Below are 21,444 nucleotides of genomic sequence, written 5' to 3'. Positions count from 1 at the left end.
ATCTCCCAGCTGTCTTGAAGCAGGAACAGTTTATGGTGTGTGGAGCTGGTATAGTAGACAGCCAGGTGGGCACTCGAGCAGGACAGGAAAATAGGATCGGAGACAGGAGCAAGGTCACAGGAATAGCCAAGGTCATCAAGGGGTGAGTATCAAATTATGAGCAAGCCGAAGTCAGATACAGAGCCGGGAACAGGAACTAGCAACAAGGCAGGAGTGGAATCCGAAGTCAGGTCAGGAACAAGCCAGGTCAGCAACAAGGGGATCATACAAGAATACAGCAGGACACAGGCTAAGAGCTGAAGACCAGTCAGCATTAAGCACAGGCAGAAGCATCCTTTAAATATTCCATCTGGTGCCAATATTCACTGTGTTTATGTGTGTGCCTGTGCACGATTTCGCATTTCTGTGCGCAAGTCTGGTCACCATTCTGCAGAGATTGCTGTGCGCATGCACATTTCTATTAGCCAGCCGTCTCACAGGAATTCCCTTACAATGTACTTGTTATAGGTGGAGTTGTTGGAGTAGTTGTCGGAATTCTCTACTTCACATTCTGTTTCCCTTAGCAACCAGAGCGGAACTGCATTGCAAGTGCACGATAGAGCCTGTTTTATGTGCACAGTGGGGTTCTATGTTGCTACCTGGGTAGGTAGTGTAAAAAATTGCTGGACAGGTGGCTGTGGTCAGTTTTTGACATGCCTAATTGTAAGCTACAGTGGAACATTGTATAAGTGTACATGGTGTACATTCATCTCTATGAATAGAGGCTCGCCTTAAGGGTTGAGTATTGCTCAATACAAGTCTTGGCATTGTCCAGAGGCATGATGAAAACAGCACAGAGCAAAGGTAACCCATGTATATTTACAGTGATTACAGGTACCTAGTGTAGCCCAGAAGAACCCACCCCGGGGTAGGCCTCCTATGTAACCCACATTTGGCATCCAGCGAGAAGGGAAACATGGAAGAGGTACCTACTGCCTACCCTACAAACAAGTAAAAAAAAATGATATTATGCCAAATGTAAACCAATGAAACCAATAAGAATTCACTGATTATTCCATTGGTAAAATTAATTCTCACTGGTTGGTTGCTATGAGTAACTGCTTTGCGCATATGGGTTGTATTTTGTGCTTCCCTATACCATGTGACCATTGTGTTGCTTAGCTTGTTATCAACTTTCCTCATACATTGTTATCAGAAAAGTAATTTTCTGAAATCATTCAAATTTGTTCTCATCCCTCAGTGATAACTGCCTACATGAACATAAATATACTCTGTATGAGGAGACTGCATGATGCATAAGTGTGCTATAAAATTGCTGCAAAAAGTAGGTTTAAGACTTGTACAACTGGGTAAAGCAAAAAGGATGGCTGGGCTGGGGTGAAAGAAGGCACTTGATCAGTGTAAATATTATACTGTATATTAAGCTGGTAGCCCTGAAAATAAACCTAGTACTGTAGAATCTTCCAGAATCACCTTCCCTTGCAGCTCTCAGATATCATGTGACCACATACAGGGAGCTAGAAAGGAATTAAATGCAGGGAGAATACAAAACTGTGAATGTTTGCAGGAAACTGAATTCTAATGATAATTTGTGATAAATACATGAAGCTCAAGTCACAAAGATGTAACACGAGGATAAGAATAAGTACTTTAGACATGTGGCTGTAATTTTCAAATATCATTCAACTCAGCTGAAAATAACTGTCACTTTAAAAAATATATCTACAGTATATCCTGGTGTATTAGTTTTGTGAAATACACCTCTGGTATTTTATTTAGTGTTTATTTAGTCCGAGTAATTTTAACAAGCTGAAGTTATCTTGTTCAGCTCATAAAGTGCATAGTTGTTTACAATTAATCCCTTACAATCCCTTGAAGCCCATGAATGTGAAAAGACAATGCCCCCCCCCCCTTTTTCACCATTTCCCCCAATCACTATGGTACTACTAAACCACAACTCATTTTGTGTAACACACTTTCTTTAGCCACCAGAAAACTGTCTTTATCATGAAAAGACAGGCGGTTGTGTTTTATTCCTAGGCCAAAAATTCCTAGTCCTCCTGTGGCAGACATGGTGTGTAAAGAACATGCTGGTGAATGTATGGATAAATCCTTAATGGCAGTACTACATTATTTTAAAGAAAGATAAAAACACAATATTTTTTCAATATAGGACAATGTAAATGACATACTTCAAGTAAAACTAAATTTTCACTATGAGATATACTGTATGTACACTTCTATATGACACACAGCTTCTGAGCAAATGCCAGTGTGATAGGTAATCTTTACCGTACTATTGGTCTTGTTTCCAATAGTAATGTCTGCTGTGACCAATTCATTCCTGTAAGATGCCTTATGAGCCTGAAACTCCAAAAAGTTATCACTAGTGTCAAAAAAACCCTTTACTTGCTCGCAAAAAGTACGTGTAAGGGTTGATTTATAAGAGATAGCATAACTGGAGGAGAAGCTGCTCACATCACTTTGACAGGTCATGTGATAAGGCTGTCTTCTCTCCTAGCTTTTTCCCCAATTCAATAACTTTACTGACACTTCACTTACTTCAGAGTCCAAAAGTATGCAAAGTGGAAGGCACATTTGCAAAAGCACAGTGCTGTGCTGTGTTTTACATTTTTTTGACAGGAGTAAGGCCATTCTTGTTCATATTTTTTTATTTTGTTCACAGGGAGGGGTTACATAGATAGAACAAATAAAGTATACAATATACAAAACTCATACAGTGAATTATCTTGGGAATACAGTATTAACAGTAAACCTCAAAACGGTAACAGGTAAGAACTGATGGGCAATAGTAGGTGGGGAATGTGTGGGAGGAAGAAGACAGGAGAGAGGTGTGTGACTCCGCGAGTGAAGAGGAAAAAGAAAAAAAAAGGAGCTTTAAGAGTAGAAGGGGAGGGTACCAATATAACTGGAAGTGCTGGTTACGGGGTGAGAAGAGATTCATCATATTTAGACAGTAGAAAATGTTCTACCCATGGGTTCCAAATCATCCTAAATTTAGGGATAATATTCAAGATTTTGGCTTCTACTTTAGCGTGGATCATCGCCTGGGTTACCTTGTTTCGAACCGCAGTAATGTTAAGAGACGTAGATTTCCTTGATTTGGCAATGACCTGTTTGGCAGCTGTGGTAACCTGTAAGAGAAGCTTAAATTGTAGCTTCGTAACGTTGGGCAGTCGCAGGTTAAGTAACGCTGTTAGCGGGATAGGTTGGAGGTTTTTCGCACTTAATAAGGAGAGTATTTTGAATACTTCCATCCAGAAGATTCTGACGGCTGGGCACTCCCACCATGTATGGAAGAAAGTGCCCGGGTCTACGCAACCTCTGAAGCATGCTGAAGAATAGTTAGGGGTATACTTAGCTATTCTCGCTGGTACTAAGTACCAACGAGTTAAGACCTTGTAGTTGGTCTCCAAAGCCACAATATTCTGCGACGACTCCTTGGTGGTAGACCAAATGCGGTCCCAATCCGAGGGGTCAATCCGGTGGCCCAGGTCCAAATCCCATTTCCGCGTGTAAGAAGGTAGGGAAGCTGCGGTCGGGGTTGTGAGAAGAGAGTACAGGTACGATATGAGGCCACATCTGTGGGGGTCTTTATTACAAGTTCGTTCAAAGGAGGACATGGCTGGTGTTAGATTAGCGACCGTTGCGTAGGGGGCGTAGAAGTGTTTCAATTGCAGGTAATGGAATATTTCTGAAGGCAGAAGTGCATGAGTTTCACGTAGTGAGGGAAAGGACCGAAATTTATTCCTAAGCATGAAGTGATGGGCTTGGGTGAGATCCGCAGCAAGCCAGCGGTTAAAGGAGTGCGATGAGGGCCAAGCCGGAGGAAAGGCTGGGTTTCGGATATAGGAGAGGAGATGATTATGCGGTGATTGTAGAAGATAACGAGATTTCAACTTATCCCAAAGATGTAAAAAATGTAAGGTGATGGGGTTAGTAACCAGGCGGCGATCTATAGGTCTTAACCAGAGTAGATTAGCTATGGATAGGGGATCACATTCAATCGATTCCAGGATAACCCATTGCGTAGTTTCATAGGTAGCATGGTATTTCGGCAGTTGAGCTATATGGGCTGCCTGGTAATATTTGCTGACATCTGGAAGACCAAGACGGCCATTAGACTTGGGAAGAAAGAAGGTGGAGCGAGGGACACGTGGGCAGATCTTACCCCAGACATAAGAGAAAATGCGGTGCTGCAAGGTGCGCAGATAATGAGCGGGCACTGAAATTGGATGGACTCTAAAGTGGTATAAGATTTTGGGGAGGATGGACATTTTCACAAATACTATTACTATACTATGGCCGAGCCATGCCAGTGGGAGGGAGGACCATTTGGACATGAGTGCAGTAAGTTGAGCTAAAATTGGAATGTAGTTGGCGGCATTAAGATCGGAAACATTCGGGGTAAGTTTTAAGCCTAAGAAGGGGATGGATCCTTGTGACCACGAGAGCTGGAGGATCTGTTTTAGTTGGGTCAGATCATCAGGGGATAGTAAAATATTGAGCGACAGTGACTTCTGGGGTTTATAAGGAGGCCTGAAAGAGAGCCAATCCCTTTGAGTAAACGGAGAAGAGTAGGAGTAGAGATCAAGGAGGAGGTGAGAAAGAGTAACACGTCATTCCGCGAATAAACATAGTTTATGACAGGTGCCCCCAATCTCAATACCACGGACATCCGGATTGGCCCTTATCAGAAGTGCCAGTGGGTCTACAGCTAATGCGAAAAGTAGGGGGGATAGAGGGCAGCCCTGCCTAGTGCCTCGTGAAATTGGAAACCGGGCAGACCGATGCCCTAAGTATTTGATTCTGCCCGAAGGTTCTTGATAGAGAGAGAATATCCATGTTAAGAAATGGGGACCGAATCCCCAGCGGTGCAGAATATACTGCAAATATGGCCATGAGACTGTATCGAGGGCCTTGCGAATGTCCAGAGACAGAAAACAGGCAGGAATCTTACGGGACTTAGCTTTGTGAGCAAGAAGGGTTGCTCGTTGTCACCAGCCTGTCGAGTCGGTATAAAGCCAACCTGGTCATTGTGGATTAGGGATCCAATACACGTGTTAAGTCGAGTCGATAAGATTTTGGCTAATAGTTTGATGTCTATGTTAAGAAGAGAAATTAGCCTGAAATTGGACCACTGCGTGTCATCCGTATTCGGTTTGGGGATCATCGAGATGGTAGCCTGTAATGAATCTGAGTTAAAGGCATGACCAGTCAGGATTGCATTGAACGCGTTTGTGAGGATAGGTATGAGGAGGTAAGCAAACTTTTTGTAATATGTGGCACAGAAACCGTCAGGGCCTGGACGCTTACGTGGCTTTAGGAGTTTGATAGCGTTTAGGGTTTCAGCTGTGGTGGTAGGTCGCTCCAGCGCATTTAAGTGGTTTTCAGAGAATTTTGGGAACGGGAGGGAGGCAAAAAGGGCGTCGGCCTGAAAGGAGTTGAAGGGTGTAGAAGCAGAATATAGACGCGAAAGATGCTTATGGAAGGTGTGCAGAATCCGTTCTGGGTTACTGATAAGATGACCGGACGAGGTACGCAGGTGAATAGGTTTACTGATCTGGTCTAGCCTATGGAGGGAAAGAGCTAGGAAGGTGCCAGGTTTGTTGGCTTTTGTATAAAATTTGTGTCAAGACCTACAGAGGGAAAGCTCGGCTTGGTCCGTGAGGAGGAGATCGAGGGCCAGTCTGGCTTGCTCTAAGCTCTTGTGATTGGCAGCGGAGGGGGTGGTTTGAAAGGCTCGGTGTGATTGATCATAAGTTTGTTCAAGAAGCAGGCGCTTTTGTCTCCTCTCCCTGTTTAGGAAGGACGTTTTACTGATGCACAGTCCGCGAAGTGCGGGTTTGTGGGCTTCCCAAAGAAGGAGAGGGGAGGTCACTGAGTTTTGGTTGAAGGACAGGTATTCTTTAAGCGCTGTTTCTATTTCAGCACAAAGCGACGGGTTGGATAGAAGGCTCTCATTAATGGTCCAAGAGGGGTCCGGGGGGGAAGGTGCTAAAGAAGCAATAGATGTAAATACCGCGCAATGGTCCGACCAAGGGATTGGGAGGATGTCAGAGCTCAGCACTCGAGGGGAGGAACTAGCAGTCATGAAGATATGATCAATTCTAGAGAATGTTTTATGGGGGTGGGAATAAAAGGTATATTGGTGTATCACCGGGTTAAGTTCCCTCCATGTGTCTATCAAAGTATATTGTTGCAAGGCGGATTGGAGGGAATGTTTAGATGTGAGCGGAGGGGGGGATTGAGGAGATTTGTCCAGGAAGGGGTATATCGTGCAATTTGAGTCCCCGCAAATTATTAAGGTGCCTCGTTTGTGGAAGTCAATGACTGATAGTAGTTGGGAGAGAAATGGCAAGGGACCCTGGTTTGGGGCATAATATGTGGCGATGGTGACCTCAAAGTCCAATAGTAGTCCAATAAGGATGAGATAACGACCTTCAGGATCTTTAATCTCAGTGGACAATTTAAAAGGCGTCGTTCGATGAAAAACTATGAGGACCCCCCTACCCTTGACATCTGCAGAGGCTGCGTAGACCTGTGGGTAGCGAGGCCCAAAGAATTTGGGAATGGAAGCGGGAGTAAAGTGCGTCTCCTGGAGACAAACTACATGGAACTTGTGCGAGGCAAATGAGCGAAAAGCTTTATTACGCTTCTGTGTGATATTAAGACCCTGAACATTCAGGGTGAGAATGTTTAGGGAACCCATGGTAAGAACAAGCCTCGAGTTAGATTATAGAGTGGTACCAAAGAAGAGAAAATTAGGAGCACAAGATATGAGGCCGTTGAATGTGAGCAGGTAGGTGGCGAAGACGCGGAGTCGCAGAGGGGAGGGGGGAGGGGGAATAGGCTGAGGGAAGGAAACATAGGATGGAGGTAAGGGGCCCAAGTTAGACCTAAATGTGGTCCCCAGGTGCACCCTGAGACGGGTGGACCGGGGAGCAGGTATAGCCCGAGTGGTGTCAAAAACGCAACACCAGAGGGGCTAGGAGCGAGTGCACAGGTACGCGGGCCGCAGGGAAGACAGCACATAACATAGTGCAATGGTGCGATCCTGGAGGAGATAGAGACGTCAAGATTAAGGCATAAAAATTAAAACATAAGAAAAGGTTCAGGAGTTCCCAGGGTCAAGCAGCTACGGTTATCCAACAAAAAAAAAAAAGGCCAGCAGGAATACAGGACCAAAGACTTCTGTGCTGCCGGACCCAGCAACCCCATACAAGCAAGGTATTGGCATAAGCATAACAAGACAGTTTCAGACAAAATAGTACCAATAAGTAGGATGTAAGGCACTGTGAACCTTAAACCGGTAAGGAAAATGGGGGGTTAAAGAGGCAATAGGCTAGTAGTTTGAGCTCTGGGGGCTTAAGGAAGGATACAAGTTCGTGGCGTCTGTCGTCAGGTGTGGAGGGAGATGAGTAGACACAGCAGGTGTCAAATCCGGAGGTGGCAAGAGTTCACTATGATGGATGTAGGTTTGAGAGCGGGTGATGGATAACGGGATTCAATCCATAGAGTCCTGCAGAGACGGAGCGGGCGAGGAGAAGCGCCCACGTTTGTGGGCGTTGAGTTGACCATTGGAGATATGTGGCGGATGTGTCTTCTGGAGAGAACATGAAGCGGATCTTCGCCTGGAGGTTTCTGATGGAGTCGTAGGAAGATGTAGTTGAAGACTCTGCAATGTTTCTTGAAGTTCATCTATGGACTTGCAGATGTGGTCACGAGCCTGATATCGGAAACGCACTGCGAAGGGACAGCACCATTTGTAGGGTATACTCAGCTGTTGAAGTTCCAGAAGATGTGGTTTCATGGCCTTCCGTTTGGCAATGGTGCTGGGACAGAGATCTTGGAAGAGCTGGTAGGTATGGCCCTGGAACGTGAGGGAGTCAGCGTTTTGGGCTGCTTGCAGAAGTTGCTCTTTTATACAAAAAAAATGCAATTTAGCAATGATGTCACGTGGTGGTCCGTCGATGAACCCTATCCATCTCCAACCGCTCGATGGGTATAGCGGGAGTGAGTTCCTGTAACAACGCGGTAACCATGGATTGGACATCTATGACCGACTCGGGGAGGCCACAAATTCGTATATTGGAACGCCTGGCCCGGTTCTCAAAGTCCTCCAAGCGCGACTGCAGCATTGAATTTTCGTCACGCAAAAGGTCAAGTTCTTCTCCGAGCGTTTGATGTGAGGTGTCAAGTTCATCCACCCTTTGCTCCAAGTCAGCAGTGCGTTGTCCTAGCTCGCAGATCTCGCTGGACAGCCTGTCAGTAATGCGATCCGACGTCTGCTTCAGGGCCCTATGTAGCATCTTTTCAAAGCGGGCCAGCAAGTCAGGGGTCGTGAGGTCAGGTGTGGAGGCATGCATGGGGGTCTCTGTGTCCGCATCTGACTCACCCTCGGACGTGCAGGGATGGCTCGGCTGCCCCTCACGCAGGGCTGCATAATGGGACGCTACTGCTGGTGCAGGCTTTCTGCTGTGTTGTGGTGCGGCGGCTATCTTGGTGTAGGCTCGAGCCAGGGCCTACTTGATCGGCTTCCCCGGCGGCGGGGCTTGATGCTTTGACGTCCTCCTGACCATGGTAGTTGGTAGTGTGTGGCAGGGGGATTCACAGTGCAGCTGAGGCTGATTGCACCGTGGTATGAGCTGGGATCGCGGGCCGGGACAGCTGTCTTCCCTGCGGTGCCGGGGGAGCCTCAGGGAGACATGTCCATCACCGCCGGTCTCGCATGCGCATTCAGGAGTAAGGCCTTTCTATTGCTTTAAAAGTTGGCCTCACTGGTGGAGACAGATCTTGTCTTCAATAAAGATAACCCATCATGTTGACATATTTTCATAGGTTTCAGGGATAAGCACAAATGTGTAAGTGACAGTTCAGTTGTATTTTCAGGGTGTAACTTGAAGTAACTGAAGGTAAAAAAAGTGACTTTATTTTGAGAATCATTAATAAACTTTTTTTTTTAAATTTGCATGTATACTAAGCATGCAATCATTTAAAAAGCTTAGACAATCTATAGTTAGCCATGTGCACTGTTTATTTGTTAATCTGTTTATTTATGTTACTGTTTTAACAGGTTGGAAAATGGTGACAAAGTAGAAGCTTGGAAATCAGCAGAATCACAAATCCAGGTACTCACTTTTTTCTAAAGAATGCATTGCACCATTTTTGCTCAACAATATATAGTAATTATGACCATAAACCCAAAATTCCATATATTTTTCACATTTTAAATTGTAAAATGATCACTTAACCAAGTCCAAAAAAACGTCCACAACAGTATTTATATCTGCATCACACACCCTGACTGAATCTTAAAAGGACGGGAATGTATTGTTGTCAAGCTTCTGTTAGCTCTATGGTTTGAATGATTCATGAATATATATGTTAAGGTATAACATATCTTAACACCCTTATTTAATATTTGAATAATGTACATTTGACCACGCTGCAATAAAAATTCAGCCTAGTTTAGTATTACTGTCTTTTCTCCATTGCCTTCCAAAGTAAAATTGTGTTTGTTACAATTAATTTTTACGTTTTGGATGAAGTGTGGAAATGGTTAGAATCTCTGTTTTTTCTATTGTTTTTGTTCCTGTTGGGAAGATTTCTCCTCACTTCCTGTTCTGGTTACCACAGTTCCTGAAATAGTAAGTGAAGAGAATCTCACTAACAAGACTCAGTCAACAGTTTTAAGATGAGAGATGTACTTGCCTTTCTCCACTGTCCTAACATGTAGGCATGAGGTTCAGGTTTGTGGCTGTCATGGGTTTGTAGCAAATACCCAGGAGCAATGAAGTTGCTGAATCATAAACTTCTACTCAAAAATTTTGAAGGGTTTACTGGCAGATAAAATAAACTTCATGAATCTAAAGAGTCAGATTAGCACACCCATACTAAAAAGTAGTCTATTGCTGTCTACTGTCTACATTTTTCTCTTATTTCTTCACATTATAATCACTTATAGTGGGGCAGGAAGTGACAAAAATCTTATAAGACAAAGACAGCAATAAAAGAAACTGACAGAAAATCTAACCCTTCTCCATTTTATGTAAATTTAAAAAAATGTTTTTGCTGGATTTAAACATTCAGTAAAAATCTGTCTGTTGTCATATCCAATGTGTGGCTTGCACTGTACATAAAAGTGAGGAGTGTATGTGTGTGTTGGATGTGCAAAGGATTTGTCTAAGGTGACTGCTTCCAGGTGATTTTTTTTTAATTGTTACTGGTGTTTTTACATGAATACCAGAAAGACCAAAAATACGAGGGGCACTCAAGTCAAACCAGGACTTATAACTTTACAGGTATAAAAAAGGGATGCTAGCGTGGTGGTACTACAAGAAGTAGTAAGTGGCAAGTGTGTCCTATTACTGATAGGTGGTGCACATGTTGAGAACCAGAGACCGTTAATCAAGATGAAAGGCAACAGTGTTAGTGCATGCATGGAACAGCACATGGTGATGACTTTCTTGTGAATGAAGGCGTAAAACTCATGGATATCTACAGAACACTTCAAGCACAGCACTGTGATGAGACATTCAGCCATAGTAAGATTGGTGTAAGGATTTCAAAGATGGCCATACGTCTTTCAGTGATGATCCCAACCGTGGTAGTTCCCAGCCCACAGTAGTCATTCCTGTGGACATTCAACTCATGGAATGTGTGATTCTGGATAATCGATGCATAGTGCATAACCTGTCTTGAAACTGCACAAGTGACGAATTTCAGCACTGATGACAAAATGAAACAGGCTGTCCTAGGATGGTTCAGGCATACTGACAAATCTTTCTATGCTGAAGCTTACCAAGCATTAGTTAAATGCTAGAATAAGTGTATAAACAGAGCAGGGGAGTATGTAAAAGATTAAATGCAGTTTCCGCTCCTTGAAATTTGTTCTTTTATTATATAAACGTAAAAGTCCCAGTTTGACTTGAAAGCCCCTCATACCATATAACTGCTGTTAATGTCATCACTGGCTCCCAAAAGTACTTTACATTTTGGAAAAACCTCAAAGTACACAAAAAGTTTATAATTATGTATAGAAAGATTAAACACAGTGTGCTTGGTTTTATTATGAGAACTGCCACCACCTATTTATGTAATGTGTGCAGTCTTTGGTATATTTTAATCACTTCAATTAATGAAATTAAATGTTCTTGTAAGAATTATGATTTGGCTTGAAGGCACTGTCTCAAGAGAAATTAGACTTGGTAAAAGCCAAAATGTATTGTACTGAGGGATTAGTAAAAACATGAGTTCATGAGCTGAAAATTACAATTTGCATGCATATTGATATTTGAAAAAGTTCTCTAAAACATGAGATTCACAGTAAGTGTTAATTATGGCACACCGTAAAATACACGCATCTCACAATTTATAGAACACGGATTTGCTTTCAAAGTTTTACAGATGTTGACTTTTTTTTCTAATTTAATTTTTACCATCTGTACAAAAATGTCAGGCTGGAGTTGCTTGAAAAAAAGAAGTAAAACATTCTAATTTTATTGCAGTCATTGCTAATTAAAAATAAAATACTGGGAATATGTTTAATTTAAAAGAATGCCCAGATGCAATACTGAATTTGCCATCTGATGAATTTGTTTTTATGGAATTTGAATTACCTAATAGATATTTGGAGGATAAAATATTCATTTTGTGTATAAATGAGTGATTCTGTAATTGTTTTATATTCCTACAATGTTATATTTTTGTTTGCTGGTTGCAAAGTCAACACTCTAGACTTAGTATTGCTATGTTTGACAACAAATAGCTGCATTATAAAAATATTTCAAATAAATTAGCTTGCAATACATCCTCCTAAACAATAAAAATAAAATAAAATAAAAATAACATAAAATCAAGGACATCGCTAGATGTAATCCCAAAAGACCTAGAACACTATTGAGTAGCCTACTGAGAGTGGAAATGTGTGCCTCCGCAGTAAACAGGACTTGTCCATCTCTATATTTAATTTCTACTAGTGCCCCATACCTTACTCCAACACCTTGTGTGTTGTTCACCTCTAGGTAGAAAGACCATTAATGTTTTAGTTAATTTACTGCCAAACAATTAAGGCTGAACAGAACACAACTATGATGCATGTCTTTTAAACAGTATGACAGCCCATGTCTTTGCAGTTAAAGTGCTGTAGATATAAGCAGCTAGCACTCTGATCCTTCCTTAGCGTTATTAACTGCAGACCTAGGGCAGTTGGCTGGAGACTTATGGCCAGTGCTGCATATGCCATGGCCTAGAACTATACATGCATAAAAGAAACACATGCAGATACTGTAGGGTTGCAAGAAAAAGAGAGAATGGTAAAAAAATCTAATCATAAATGGACCAACTACAGTAAAGCGGAATCTGATTAGTAGATTCTGATTATAACATTTTGCAGATTTCATTTTTGCAAAAAGCAAGTTAAGCAACCTGATGCTCTATATACTGTACTCTTCAGTTCCATTACAGATAAATACTGTAAATCAGAAGGACATAACATCAGTACACTTAAAATGGACCATCAATATACCTACATTACATAGATACCTTAGACAAAGCAATGAGCTTACCTGATAATAGACTGCACAGGAAGTCCATACTTAACTTCCCCACATTTCTCTATCATCCCAGTGTACTGGTGCAGCTTGAAAAACGTCTGCTAAGGTTTCAAGTTTTAAATACAAACTTTGGCAACACAATTCCCTGTCAATACTTGACAGCACTTAGGTCTGATCACTGGCCACTCAGACAGGGGGCATGAAAACAGTAATTATTGTCATGGGAACTTGTTACTTTGCTATGTCTAAACTAAATATTAGTTAATTTCATGGGATTATTTAATCCACAGAAAAGGTTGAAATTGGAGCACACTTGCTCAGAAATGTTATGAAGATAGTCCACAAAGTTGCAAAATCTGCATGGATGGGAAGGTGAAATACTACCCATGCCAAGAAATGTTAAATGCATCACTTTCAAAAACTTGGCAGATTATAGACACCTTTTATCTTATTGATAAATGCAAATAAAAATGCAACTGCTACTTAAAAGAAGTCCATATCCTTCCCACACTAGGCCAAAAAACTAAAAGTACAATCCCTATTAAATCAGCATCACTACATTGTGCTTTACCTATAGTAGCCCCCTTTTTAAAGAAGCTGCACACACTACTACTCAGCCAGAAATGTGATCTCTGGCTTATTTGGGAAATTCCCCGGAGAGGTGAGCTAGGAAATGTACAGTATTTAAGGTGAATAGACAAAGGTTGTTGCCAGTAGTTACCAAAGCCAAGCAAGCATCAAAACTGTGTGGAAAACAAAGTCAGGAAGATGGCCTAGGTCATGGCAGGCAAAGTATTAGAGCATTTGGAACAAGTAAGTAAAGGTTATATTAGGAAGTCCAATAGGTCAGTGGTAGGATCGAGCAGGTAGAGAAAAAACAGGCATAGAAAGGCAACAGGATCTATAGTCAAAGAAAAAAGGGACCAGAAGTCAGGTAAGCTATAAAAACAGAACCAAGAATATTGAAACAGAAATCGACAATATTATTGTAATCTAGAACACTGAGGACAGTATTACAAGAGAAAAACAAGGGGGGAAAAAGATAAAGAAATGAGAATATAACATGATTGTATGGAAACACAACCTAGGGACAGCAATATAAAAGCTAAACTAGTTCACTAAAATATGGACTTAGTGCCCAGAATATAGACCTGTCAGGAAATCTGCCTGTTTAAAACCTTTAATGTGAAAATCCCACGTAAATAGATAAATAGGACAGTTATGCTCACACTGGTTCGTAAAAAAGCATGGAGTGGGGTGAACACAAGAAGGGACAACAAGAGAGAAATCAATTTGAGAAGCAGCAACAAGCAGATAGTAGGACCCAGAAAGAAAAAACAAATAGAGCATTAGACAGCCAGACAAGAGCAACAACACAAGAAAAATGAAGCCACAATAGGAGCACACAGTAATCAAAGCTCACCACAAGCCCAGCAACTGATCCATCTCGGTGAAGCCATTACAGATAGGTTCCTAACAGTAACAGTTTTTTTTTTTATAGAGGGTACAATAAGAATTCTGTAATCACATTTTTATCACACTATTACTACCCAGATTCACTGCTAGAACTCCTAGAAATGCATGTGGAGGTTTTAACACAAAATTCAAAACTTTGTTATGTACCCTACATTCTCGGCACAAGCCCTGGCAGCAGTCACTAAGACTGCAAGCACTGTCTTGCAGAAGATTTATAGATTTTCATGTATTCCTACCTACCCAGAAGCAATGGTATTTCTCAGGGATCTAGTGACGGATTAGGGCAGCAAGTATGTTGAAATCACAGGATGTTTATTGTTCTTCCTATAAGACAACTCGTTACTTTGTCTAATATGAGCAAAATAAAAGGTTCACTTTAAGAAAAATCTTAGAAAGAGTATCTTGGAGCCAATCCAAGTTCAGTTATAAAGAAGAAATGTGCTTAATGGGATTGTGGCTAAAAAACAAACAAATTGCATCTTATAAGAAAATTTTAAAACACTGCATTCTTTGAGGTCTAGATCACTTTTAAGCCTTTTTTTGCAGTGATAAAACTTTACTCAAATACCAAACTTTATAACTTTTTTATGAAATGTAGATTTGGATTTTAGCTTTAATCCTTTCTCTCATCTGTTGTCATTTACATATGAAACTAGGGATTACTGGCAAAAATAACTGTTTTTGCTGACAGCAATTCACTTGGACATAGAACATTTTAGAAGATAAGTTAAAATAACTCTTAGTTCCCAGGCCAGACCCAGTGGAACCCTCATTTGTCACGGAGCTTTAACTCGAATAAATGTCATACAAACTCAAATATTTTAGCTCATAAAGGCTCATAAAGACATTGTGGGAAAAGTGATAGCATTATATGTTGAAAAAGTTAATTGCATTTAAATAAGTGATCTTTATTTCAGAAAATAAGAATATATTATAGCTAAGAATGGGAGCATGTCTGGAAAATGATGTGTCTCGGACAGCTAGTTTGGGGGACCTATTGCAAGGATTTAAATAAATGTGCCTACTTATTCCATGTAAGAATCCCATTTTCCACTTCTACCACAGCACATTACACCTTATGATGTGTCATTCACTAAATTCTGCAGTGATTCAGGACCACCCTAGAAATTATGGGACACTACCAGGCATGTTCATTAACACAATGAAAAGCCAAAGTATTAATTGGACATTGCTAATTGCATCTATTAATCAAAGAAATAAAGATTTAATATCTTCTAAGGCATACATACAGTAGAAGGGGTAAATCTGCTTAAGTAGTACCCTCAAAATCTACCCAATTCACCTAGAAAAATGCAATGCACTTGCAGACACTGTGCCTAGTCATAATGTTATGTAGCTTAATGGGTTTATGTCTGTAGTGTGAAATCATCTAAGGCACTGATCCTCCCGACTGCTGGTTTCATGAGAGTTGAAATGAAATTAGTAATTGCAATACAATGCGGTACACTTTGCTGGAAAGAAAGCTGGCTGAAAAGTAATGAAACACATATTGGTCTGGTGGAGCAAATTATGACCAGCAAATGTTCCTTTATTTGCTTATCTTTACTGACCAATAGGAAAGTTCAGAACATGCTGTTAAACTTGACTATACTGTAATGGAAAAAGTTAACATTTAATAAATTAACATATAATTTATGTTCCCATACAGCTTGACTTATTTACATTTAACATTCAAATTTGGCAATGCTAACTTTAATTGATATATTTTTTCATCTCATACTTGGTTTGACTTGCTCAAGCATGTAATAGGTTTACTTAAATTAAAACAGATCACTTCAGGAGCCCCATTTTGCAGGTATATGTATTTAAAACATTAAAAATAGGTGCCTATACTGTTTAAAATCCAGTAATGCACCGTCTCACCCTGCTCTGCACATGCTCTGTTGCTCTCTATTCTCTGAACTGTGCCTAAAATCAGAGACCAATCAGCTAACAGCATTAAGATCTACAGTTGCTGAATGGAAAGCAACAGGAATGACACAGATTGTGTTGAGGGAACACAGATTAGGGAGGAAGAAAGCAAAAGCAGGACAGGTGACGGGACAAACTCTGCTACCAGGAAGACACAAAAGAGTTAAACTTACAAGGATAGCATCTTATCTCCCAGATCTTCTCTCCTTTCTCCCTCTCCCTAGTACACATGATATGAAAAATACTGCTTTCAAAGTGATCATGAGATAATCTGATCGTTAGTACGCAGCTTTTGTCTGAATCTATTTGAAGGGATAAGCACAAAACTTTTTCTCGTACAATACCAGATCATACGATTTCCATTTATGTAGTACAGTTTTCATCCGAAAATACAATACAAACACAAAACAATAAATTACATCACAATTTTTTTTCTGCCATACAAGAATTTTCGTAACTTTAGTAACCTCTTCACTTTCGATGTGAGACTAGCATGCAAAAAAAAAAAATGGACAATCATTCGTACAATTTTCTTATTGTGTGTACGGGGCTTAACTTTGCTAAGACATACAATCAAAGGTTGGAAGTGTACATGTTTTAATTACAGAACATTACATATCTTTTTGAGACCAAGGAAGAGGGGAGAATTTCCAACAAGAAAGTGACTGCTCTGGCCTCCAGCCAGAAGAAATAGGAGCAATGCTGGAGACAATTTACAGCACACACTCATTTTGGTTGCATCATTATTAATGTGGAATGTTATGTTAAAGACCATTAATTGTTATATAACAGTTATGGGTAAAGTTCCGCTAATCAGTCTGAGAGCAATTTTTTTTTTCATATTTACCAAGAAACTAAAGGATAGGCTTATACAGTATAAAACACCTGTGTATCTTTGGGCTAGTGATAGGCAAATATTCCGGGGTTTGATTGCCAGGAGTTTGAAGAATCTTGCTTTAAATTCACAGAACCCGAACTTGGAATCCATCAGAAGTCCATTTGTGGCAAATCTTGTTAAAGTCTATTTTTAAGGCTAAGAAGCAAATTACTGTAAAAATAAAAGGCATTGAAAACTAGGCATTGCCATGGGGGGCATTTACCAATGCAAACCATTTTCTTTAAAAATACCATACAGCAGGGAGATGGTCTTTTCATTCAGATCTTTTCCTGCAAGAATTAAGAGACATTAAATGATATGCTAAAGTGTATGTCTTCAGGGGACACTAGTACAAGCGTTTGCATGAAACTGATTGGAGCGGACCTATGGGCTGACATCACCAATTCTGGTTTCGAAGCTGGCGTCCATCTCTGCAAGTGCACTGTTCTTTATATTTTGGTGATTGTGATTTCTGGCATCTAGATGCAGTTTTTATATTTTTTATGTGAAGATTTACTCAATTTTAAATAAATACTGCACTATATTTGGTCCCTTGGTGTGGCTCCATGTGGTGAGCACTTCTGTCCTATACAACAACAAACAGTCTATGTGGCTGTCCCTGGTGGTGATAAGTGGTACTACCAGGCAACTTCAGTGCGATGGTGTAGCTGGATGATCATGTGTGAGGGGCTGTAGAAATAAAAAACGCTCATGTTGCTGCTCTCCTTTAGCAGCTCTGGAATCGGTGAGTGTAATAGAGTGTGTTGGTCACAGATGGTGGAAAGGATCTCAATAAGTGGTGGAAAACATCTTGTGGTGGAAGATAACAGCACAAAAGGACACTTTTTTATAGACTTTATTTGCACTTGTTATTGCAAGTTCCTACTTTCATTTTATTCTTCACATTTTATTTTTTTTCCTGATTTATGCAAATAGAGGGTAGATGACGATGTAGTACACATAACTTTTTAAAATTTTAATTTGAGGCGCTGCACTGTTTTTGATGTTAAATCTTTTGAGTTTGGTATACTTATCTACTTCAAACTGCTCTTTTTTCTTTATTGTTCTTTATTTTCCTTTTCTGTTACTTTAGCGCTGACCATTTTACTATGCCAGTTTTGAGAAGATATGACAAGGAAGGACCTACAAATTAGAGCTTTATCTAAACTGTTGACTAATATTTCCTTAGATGTGTCTCATAAATGCTTTTTTATGACCAAATTGGAAAAGACCCTGATGGTAGAGTTTAACAGGCAGGAGTAGGCATTTATTTGGTTGAATGCTAGTAAATCTTCTGCTTATACTATTTACAAGGAAACCAGTATAAAAATGTGTACCATTGGAATAGTCCTGAGATGCTAGCTGCTAGAGAGGCTAGTTGCACATGGGCTCCTTATGCTATATATTCTGGACATGCCCTAAAATTCAGGCATTCTGGCATGAGGTCCAAAATTTACTAAACCAACTCACAACAATCCTTTCCCATACTCCATAGCTGGACAAACTGGATATGTCTTCTCCGCAACTTTCTAAACATAAATGCTAAGTACTTTCTTATGTCTTGATAGCGTCTCAGTGCCTTATAATTCTGTTACGTGGAATAAGGTCATCTGTGCCATGGAAATTCTCATGTCCAGACTTAATAATTCTTTATCATGTGTTTTGAAGAAATGGAACCATGGTATACCTATGTCATTTTGTTACTCGTTTGACCTCCTTGGTTTGGGTACATGACACAGACACTTAGCTTTGGTTGGGGTGACTGTTAGTTGAACTGCCTTTAGATGGGATAAAAACCATTGCTGTCTTTTAATCTGGGCACTAGTTCTGTTCACCTGGAGGGCCCCCATGGATTTCCACAATGGACATAGATGGCAAAAAAAAAGAAAAACTGACAGCGGTTTTAAACCTCTCTTAAGCTAAATTGAAAAAAAAACAACCTATAGTTCTACTTTAAATGACAGCATTTTATCGTTTGTCAAATATATTGTATATCCTTTATTTCAACAAGACTTTACACTTTTAAACTTTTTATTTTTTTGTAAGCTTTCTTGTACCATAAAGATGAGCTAAGGAGTTGCATATTCTGGCCATAGAAAGTCTTATAAGAAGGTACAAAAGAGATTTTCTATGCAGCACATGAAATTGAGAAGCAAGCTCTTGCTGTGATACAGCTAGTAATCTGCGGTGGTATATGTGTAAACTGCCTTGTCATGTGATCTGATAGGATAGTGTGCACATTAAATCGTGGATTGTTGAACTTAGCTGTAGCTCGGGAGTTGCTGTCAGAATCTGGTAAACTGTTTATTTGACAAAGCTCACTGGGCTGCTAAATAAAATGTGCATGTAATGCTTTTAAAATAAAATGAGCATATTGGATTGAGGCAGGAATCTATTCACACAGGGCCAAGTGGTTAAGAAACATGCAATGAAAGTTCAGAGGTTGTAAATAAGGGATGAAAGCATTTTAACTGTTTCAGTACAGCAGCTTGCAGAATTTAGTTTTAGTCTTTGTGAATGTAAATCTGATTTGAATGCAACATATCAATCTATGCAAAGCAGGACAGAATAACTCATTTACTAGGTTAAAATAGATGGAGTTCAGAACCAGGAAGTATGTATGGTTACTTTATTTATTTATTTTTTTAATTGCGCTTAGTTGCAGGGCTCTGATTCTCCTTTATGACAATTGCACCTGGGAATATTCCATTTGAAACCCTTTATACATGGTGAAATCACAATGTCCGAAGGCTTTTGTGGCATGACATTAGAAGTCTGAAAAGAACAGTTTCATAATATGGAAAAATCTTATATTTGCTTCAATTTTATTAACAATATAAAAACAAAAATACTTCAAAACTTTCACTGGCAAGGACAGAGTTTCAGATATACAATGCTCAAATTTAAAAAGCTTCAGCAGCAACAAGATCCATTCATCTTAGAGCAGAAATAGGCACATTGGACAGCATTGACATAGAGAGGAGGCAAAATCTGAAACTCCAGTTTGTAGCCCCTAGAAGAGAAGACAAATCTGAGATGGCCTAGGACCAGAAGACAGAGAAAGCCAACGTATGCACCCCCCCCCAACAACACACACTATGACAAGCAAAGGCAAATGTTTTTTCCAGTCTTTGGCAATGAACTTGAAGCCTAAAAGGAATGAAAACAACTTTTCCTAATCTCATAAGTAGAAGCTCTCTGGAAGTATTAGCCTTCTTCTAGAGGAGGAGAGTACACTTAATCCTTATAATCTCCTTGATGTACTTATCCATGAAAGGAATAAACATGTGGGTATGGGCAGGGGAGGACTGACCATTTGGAAACGCGGACACTGCCCGAGGGCCCGGGGTCAGTAGGGGGCCCCATGAGATGCCCCTGGTACCTTTTTCATAGGCCTTTTTTTAGTTCGGGCAAGGACACAGGGGCCCCATGATCCCCTATTGCCTGGTAGCCCCATGAGTTGTCAGTCCGCCACTTGGTATGGGATATAAGTGGAGTGGAGTGGAAAGGGCTTAGCAGGTTTAGGTAATTTTGGGGTCCCCAAGCAAAATCCTTGGAGGGAGAGACTCCGGCCACTGTAATGCTAAGCAAGAGTGTACAATGTCAGTAAGGGTAGTAGTGGTATCCTTAAGCTAAAATCCAATTTCAGCCCAGGGCAACTCATCCTGATTCAATTCCTCAGAAGGAGTAATGGTAGCATCCTCATCTACCTCCTTCTCAAGCAGTCCTCAGAGGGGTACTCAAGACCACTGCTGTTATAGAAAGTAAAGGATTAAGCCTTCTGTGCCAGACACTGTATAGGCTGCAGCTCTACGGTATGCATCCAGCAATCACTGTACTGTACTGTGGAGGGAGCCTTGAACTGTTGATGTCAGAGAGGAGAAAGCTTGCCAAAGAAGGAAAATGGGGTGTGCAGACACAGTAGCAGTAGATATAACAGACAAAGGGCAAAACACGGTGCATGTGGCTCCCATTAAAAGTTACACTGCTTGAAGTATAGCAGCCTTTACTCCATGGTGACTGAAACTGAAGCATCAGCGCCCCTGGGTGGATTTAAAGGGTGCAAGCTCCACACTTACCCCAACAGATGTCTTTGTACTGCAGAGAGGAGACAAGGGATGAGACCCCCACCCTGGCTTCAAGGTGGAGTCTTCAGGGATAAACATCTGCTACCAAGAGACCATGACCCTGGACCTGTATAGCACCCTGCAAATAATTCAATGCAATGTACTGTGTGCCAGAGTGAGTGCCCACGCAGGTTGCAGTGCCCAAAGCAATATTATAGGCTGGCCTGCATCTTCATCCAAGTAGGGTCCATGTAAGGTCCCACAAGGTTCAGCCAACTGTCAACTGTCCGAAGAGCTGCAAAATGAGCCACAGTGGCTATTGTGCAACCAGTAATATTGATATTAGAATCCATTTAGAGAAAAAACCTTATAGGAAGAGGTAAACCTATCTCAGGAGAGAGAAGATGTCCATCAACTACGCATACTAGCAAAAAACTGAGGATAGATGGAAGTGGGATGTTATATAGGCAATGTCCCTGCAGCTTTCTTTGTTTTTTTTTTGTCAGTGTCCAAT

At 40.7% G+C, this 21,444-nt stretch overlaps 1 protein-coding gene across 10 annotated transcripts in view; it reads left to right on the top strand.

The window, feature by feature from the left end:
* LINGO2 (leucine rich repeat and Ig domain containing 2) overlaps nucleotides 1-21,444 on the top strand; it is a 2,046,252-nt gene that overhangs the window by 942,317 nt on the left and 1,082,491 nt on the right. For all 10 annotated transcript variants that reach the window (XM_089678067.1, XM_089678065.1, XM_089678066.1 and 7 more), the window contains one exon: nucleotides 9,098-9,152. The gene's annotated coding sequence lies outside the window, so the exon portion shown is untranslated. The remainder of the gene's footprint in view (nucleotides 1-9,097; nucleotides 9,153-21,444) is intronic.

This window comes from Staurois parvus, unplaced genomic scaffold (assembly GCF_062004578.1).
Source record: "Staurois parvus isolate SC_StPar_1 unplaced genomic scaffold, SC_StPar_1.0 ptg000198l, whole genome shotgun sequence".
Taxonomy (NCBI): Eukaryota; Metazoa; Chordata; class Amphibia; order Anura; family Ranidae; genus Staurois; species Staurois parvus.
Note: the sequence above shows the minus strand (reverse complement) of the source record. Positions and strands in the feature narration are given on the sequence as shown.